The following is a 7,447-nucleotide window of genomic DNA, read 5'->3' on the forward strand; positions in this document are numbered from 1 at the left end:
TCGTCATGGTGGGTACCTATCTTTTTCTTAGCTTTTTCGTCATCATGGGTACCTATCTTTTTCTTCATGTGTACCTATTAGCTTACGTGGCATCAATTAAATTAAGATTACAATACATCACAGTTCAACTATCGTATTTATTCGCACTTCCAGTGGTGCTGAAAACACGGGGAAGCAATGTTGAACCGAAATCAAATGCGAATTGCATTGCAAAAGATGGAACGTGGACACACAATGCATTCTTGTTTAGAGAAATTTACAACCATCCCTAGCACCATTTTACTCAAAAACCATACATTCAACAGCAACGGGAAATTACAAGTGTAACACAACCAAACCCAAAAGCAACATGAACCCAACTCTAACACGCAAAAATTTACAAGAAGCAAGCATCTTCTTTTCGCAGCATGAACCCAACTCTAACACGCATCTTCTTTTCGCAACATGAACCCAACTCTAACACGCAAAAATTTACAAGAAGCAAGCATCTTCTTTTCGCAGCCCTGTCAACCTTCAAGTAGTAGGCGAGAGAGGAACAAAGTTATCTCCATCAACTTTCGCTTGCTTGAATCTTGCTATTTTCTCCATCAACTTTCGCTTGCTTGAATCTTGTTATTTTCTCCAGGACCGAGAAGTGAGCGTTGGTAAAGTCTTCTTCTGCATCATGGTCCTCATCATCCAAGCACAATCAGATGTTGTGAACTCGTTCCTTCGTCATGTTGTTGACCACGACAATTCCTCACAGAATTGTTAACTTACCCATCACTTCCAAGGAATAATCTTCTCACACCCATATCCATGTATAAAATAGTCTCTATGTCGAGAAATTCCGTCAGGTGTGGAGTTTTCATGACTTTCCAAATAGCTACTGCTCTCTTCCTCTCCATATCATTCCCCGTCTTTGGTATTATCCATGACGCGGCCAGATAATACTTTCCACCTTGTATCATCCATAGCAATGTATACTCCAGTGTCGCGCCTAATTTATTAGGGATGTAATTTTTCATGTACGCATAGGCGTGCTCAAACAGATTAACAAGTGTCAATGAAACTTTATTCTTAAGGTCACCTTACCCATACAAAGCATACAGTTCATGGAAACACAAGTAATTTCTTCAAATGATACATTGTGGCAGAAGAACTTAAAATGATTCTTGTGTAGGTCTTTCATACAATACTCGAGCATACCTTCAAAGGTATACATACATACTTGTCGAAATGCTCTACACATGACCAAACCACCTTGTGGTTTAAATAAATCCCATTATATATACCTCTTAATAAGCTTTTCAATACTTATCAAAGATGGGGCCATAATTGTAACGACCATTTGGAAGTGCAGATGATTGAGAGTGCCACCTTTCTTCAATGCAAAGAGGCCTTTAACACATTCCATCCGTAAGAATTTTTCCACTGGGTTGCAGAGATACAAAATCACGACCATTTCTATTACTTCCCTTATATTTGTTGGATCTAAAAGAGAACAATATTTTCCATGCAATACATGCTCGTTTTTACTATTGTCATTCTCTGGTTGTTCATCTTCAACTCCACCGCTATCTACATCTAGAAAGTACTTGAAACTTGGACAAACCATTAAAAAAATTAATCAACGTCAGCAGACTGAGTGATATAAGGGATTTTCATTACTTTCCAAATAGAAACACATTAATTGTTCCAATTAATTTAATCCCAATATGAAACGTTGATCATCTAGTATGGCGTGTATTGCCACTTGTTACACTTCAATTAGCATGGCATATCACTTGTTACACTTCAATTAGCATGGTATATCAAATGCATAAACCACTTGTTACACTTTGACCATGTGCAGTTGTCTAGCAATGTTGAACCGAAATCAAATGCGAATTGCATTGCAAAAGATGGAATGTAGACACACAATGCAGTCTTGTTTAGAGAAATTTACAACCATCCCTGGCACCATTTTACTCAAAAACCATACATTCAATAGCAACGGGAAATTACAAGTGTAACACAACCAAACCCAAAAGCAACATGAACCCAACTTTGACATGCAAAAATTTACACAAGGAATAATCTTCTCACACCCATATCCATGTATAAAATAATCTCTACGTCGAGAAATTCTGTCAGGTGTGGAGTATTCATGACTTTCCAAATAGCTACTGCTCTCTTCCTCTCCATATCGTTCCCCATCTTTGGTATTATCCATGACGCAGCCAGAAAATACTTTCCACCTTGTATCGTCCACAACAATGTATACTCCAGTGTCGCGCCTAATTTATTAGGGATGTAATTTTTCATGTACGCATAGGCACACTCAAACAAGTTAACAATTAAAATGATTCTTGTGTAGGTCTTTCGTACAATACCCAAGCATACCTTCAAAGGTATGCATACATACTTGTCGAAATGCTCTACACATGACCAAACCACCTTGTGGTTTAAATAAATCCCATTATATATACCTCTTAATAAGCTTTTCAATACGTATCAAAGATGGAGCCATAATTGTAACGACCATTTGGAAGTGCAGATGATTGAGAGTGCCACCTTTCTTCAATGCAAAGAGGCCTTTAACACATTCCATCCATATGAATTTTTCCACTGGGTTGCAGAGATACAAAATCATGACCATTTTCTATTACTTCCCTTATATTTGCTGGATCTAAAAGAGAACAATATTTTCTATACAATACATGCTCGTTTGCAAACATCGTCATCACTATCCACAAGGATGGGGTTGCTTCTTGATCCTCGATTACTATTGTCATTCTCTGGTTGTTCATCTTCAACTCCACCACTATCTACATCTAAAAAATACTTCAAACCTGGACAAACCATTAAAAAAATTAATCAATGTTAGCAAACTGAGTGATATGAGGGATTTTCATTACTTTCCAAATAGAAACACATTAATTGTTCCAAATAATTTAATCCCAATATGAAACGTTGATAGACACAAACACAACATACACTCACCACTTATTTCACTACGATGAAAGTATCATTATACACATCATCTAGCATGGCGTGTATTGCCACTTGTTACACTTAAATTAGCATGGCATATCACTTGTTACACTTCAATTGGCATGGTATATCAATTGCATAAACCACTTGTTACACTTCGACCATGTGCAATTGTCTAGCATAGTCCACTTATTTCACTTTAACCACAATACAGTTTGTCAAGCATAGCAGTACTTGTTACACCTCAACAACATACACCCATCAAGCATGGTCTCAAGCTATACCAATAACACTAGTTAACCACCAGTATTTAATGCGGTGTCACCCATAATACCAATTCACTAAGATGGCGCGCTGACGTCTAAGCATCCCTATCCAGCCAAAGGATGGACATTATGTAACATCCCTCCTACCTAGATAAGCAACTGACCTTAACAAATTCTAATATGTTCTTTAATCATAATAAAGAGACATTGTATTAAGGACTTTTATGTTGTGTAATAAATTCTAGTGTCCCATATCACCAAAAATGTCACGGGATCTTACAAAAATGCTCAATGAAGAATAGTGCACAAAATTCAAATAATACCAAGAATATGACCACTCAATTAAATCAAATTGACTAAAGTATGTATGAAATAAATTTACAACAAGAGATAGAGTAGAAGGTACCACACAAGACAAGATTGGGTGCAATCTCCCCCCTCAAGCATGTAGCTCCCACGTCCATGACTTGAGTATTTAGAGAATTATATTCCATAAAAATAGCCCAAGGAGCTAATAATAGTTGTGCGTACAATTTGGGCTTGCTTTTTCCACTTTTGGGTTTTGCTTTACATATTATTAACCATATCAAAGCTCTTAAGGTTTGTACATATCAAAACCTTTGCCCAAATATAAATGCTAATGGGCCTTTATACATGAAATAACTTTGTGCACACTCTCACGTAAAATAACCTAGCCACATAAAAGGCTATAAATAATTTATAAAATTCTAATACATGATTTGGCAAAAAAATCTCCATCTTCATAACACTGATCAATCCACCACATCCATACGACACCTCAATTGATACCCTCGTATAGTGTGACACTCAATTAGTACCCTTGCACATCTCATCCTGTGCGACACCTAAATCGGTACCCTCGCACATCTTGTTATCTATACTCATAGACACAATCTGTTGAAATTTGAGCATAATGATGAGCTATGGTGGATCAAACACTAGAATCAACATCATTAACAAAGTGATTAGCAAGTGATTAAGACGTAATTAGTGAATAATTAGCAAATAGATTAATATAGGCATGGATACTCAAAAACCAGCAAATTCTCATTAGGGCTATGCCTCAATTTATAGAGTTTACATCAAGCATCAAATTCCATTGATTTCTCCATGATTCACTCCCAGAATATCTCCACCTTTTGCCTGATTCTCTCCACCTCTTCTCTTTTCCCTGATTATCTCCCAGAATAACTCCACACTCCTAAATTCTCTCATGCTACCCTTTATTCTCTCCCAGTAGATTCTTCTCACCTTTTCACAGGTTCTTTCACAATTACATCTCCTCTTTTACAGCCTCTATCCAAGAGCTTGTTCCCACACACACCCTATTCACTTGTATATTTCAACACCTCCTCTCAAGTGAATAATCCTAGCACACCTGGACCCTATACCAAGTTTCCCTCTTACTTGATAGCCCGCGACCAGTGCCTCAAGTCCCTAAACTCCATAGTCCTTGACACTCTCTCTCTCTATGTGCCCGCGACCTTGACTAAAGTGCTCACACATACATCTACCACGTGGCCTACATCATTGGTGGCTCAGAGGTGGTTTTACTTTATTGGGGCAGGTTACATTGGGTTGTGGGTTCTCTCTGTCTCTCTCTCTCAGAAAAGATGATCTGACTCCACTTCCCTTGGAGCCTCCATGAAGTTTGCTGATGTCGTTCCTTCTTCACTGGGTTTGCTGTAGCAGTCTCTCGCCATGTGTCCTGGCTTTCCACATTTGTGGCAAGTGAAGGTCCTCCCTCCTACTCTGTCTCTTCCTCGTCCTCGTCCTCGAGAGAATCCTCCTCGGGTGAAGAATGCTTTTTCCTCTCCTGCTGTTGAGTCGAGCCCTTTCTTCTCTTTGCCTCTGCTCTCTTGCTCTAGTAGAGTTGCTTCTATCTCGTGTATCTTCAATTCAGGTACATTCTTTAGTGTTGCTACAATGTTTTCATAATCTCCTTTGTCCCACTCTTCAGAAGTACAACTAATGCTTCATCATCTTCTACCTTTTTGCCAATAGTTGCTTAATGCTTTTATATTTGTTCAAGTGTGTTATTAAAGGTTCACTTTCCTTCATGTCCAATTTGTAGAATTGCATTAACAGATTTATCTTGGAATTTTTTGCTTGTGTACCAAGTAATTTATTGAGTTCATCCCATGCATCTTTTGCCCACTGTATCCCTGTGATATGATGAATGATTTCATCATTTAAACTGAGTGCAATAAGTCCCAATGCTTTTTCATTCCTGCTCTTCCACTCATTTTTCCCTCTCTCTGGGCATTCATCTCTCCCTTCAACTAATCCCCACAGATTTTTCCTCATCAGCAAATACATGGTTTTTGTCTGCCATGTATAAAACTGTTCCCCATTAAATTTGGCTATTTCCTGTGCTGAACTCATGGTGATGTGAAGGGGGTCTTACCTCTTGATCCAAATTCAAGATTCAAGGGCAGTGTCTACCCTTTTACAACTCAATCTGGTGTTTAATAGATGATTACAACAATTTTATCAGCATAAAATCACCAGAAATTACATTAAATTAAGGGTAACTAATTTGTACGGGATGGTTGGAGTATCAAACCAACTCCGATTTGCAATCTGAAGCTTTAGGGATCTGTATCAGATACCTAATGGTTAATTTAAACCCTCAATTGTACCAAAAATACAGTGATTAGCACTGATTAATCACTGATTAGTAAATTAATGCTCTGGTTTGTGTGCAGAAAACAGAGTATGCGGGGAGCCCAGATCTGGTGCCTTCCACTTCAAATGAGCTCAAATGCTTTCAAAGGCATCAATAGCAATGAGTCTAGTAAAGGATTAAGCCAAGAAACACAAGATTTGACCAAATAATGAAAGCTTAATCTCTGTTTTACCAAAGTCACCTGCAGATTTGATGAAGAGCTTTGATCTCAATGTAGACTTGATGAAATTGAATTCTGTCTTCACCAGCTTGTAGAGCATGCTTGATTACCCCTTGGGCTAAGAGGAATTAGAAGGATTTGACTTGAGCAAGGAGAAATCTTCAAACTGCTTCAGAAAAACGGCGCCTGCTAAAAACGTAATTCCGGCTGCATGCGTAACTCCGGCTGCATGCGTCGGCGGTTTGCTGCTCCCTTTGGATGGGCTTGAAGCCAATGATGTTGGCTAGCTTGTGTTAGAAGCACAAGACCTAATTTTGAGTGTGCAAGATGCTAGAGATCCTCCACTGGCTGTGGGTGAAGGGGAGAAGTGAAAACTCACTAAAAATTTGATTTTTTGCTAATTATCTACTAATCCTAATTAATTAACTAATGGGCTCATAAACCTAATTGATTCTAGGCATGGCTCTGATACCATGTTGAAATTTGAGCATAATGATGAGCTATGGTGGATCAAACACTAGAATCAACATCATTAACAAAGTGATTAGCAAGTGATTAAGATGTAATTAGTGAATAATTAGCAAATAGATTAATGTAGGCATGGATACTCAAAAACTAGAAAATTCTCATTAGGGCTATGCCTCAATTTATAGAGTTTACATCAAGCATCAAATCCCATTGATTTCTCCATGATTCACTCCCAGAATATCTCCACCTTTTGCCTGATTCTCTCCACCTCTTCTCTTTTCCCTGATTATCTCCCAGAATAACTCCACACTCCTAAATTCTCTCATGCTACCCTTTATTCTCTCCCAGTAGATTCTTCTCACCTTTTCACAGGTTCTTTCACAATTACATCTCCTCTTTTACAATCTCTATCCAAGAGCTTGTTCCCACACACACCCTATTCACTGTATATTTCAACACAATCCACGTTAGCCAAACAATTAATTGAACACATCAATTAATCCCAACGTCGTTGTGAGATATAGGCAACCCTAAAAATCAAATTACATGTACCAACATGCACGGTATACACGGATGTCCCCAATAAGAAATATAATTCCCAGTAAACAAGAGTTAATTCTCATATCATTCCCTCTTTCCAGGGTTGCAACTGTCCTCAGTTGCGTAAATCCATGAGAGGATAGCTTCATGATTAGAGTGAAAGAGTAGATCAACACATAATGCATAGAAATGAACCAATCAAATGAATGTATGTGAAACGTAAGTATCCCATACCACATAGGCACATTCAACATACACACATAGGATGGTAAAAGATAGAAGACATAAATGTGTTTAGAGTAAGTATATGAAACCAATCTTATGTGCCATACCACCAAATTAATTCCA

Source organism: Cibotium barometz, chromosome 33, assembly GCF_041138505.1.
Source record: "Cibotium barometz isolate CiBa-2024 chromosome 33, ASM4113850v1, whole genome shotgun sequence".
Lineage (NCBI taxonomy): Eukaryota > Viridiplantae > Streptophyta > Polypodiopsida > Cyatheales > Cibotiaceae > Cibotium > Cibotium barometz.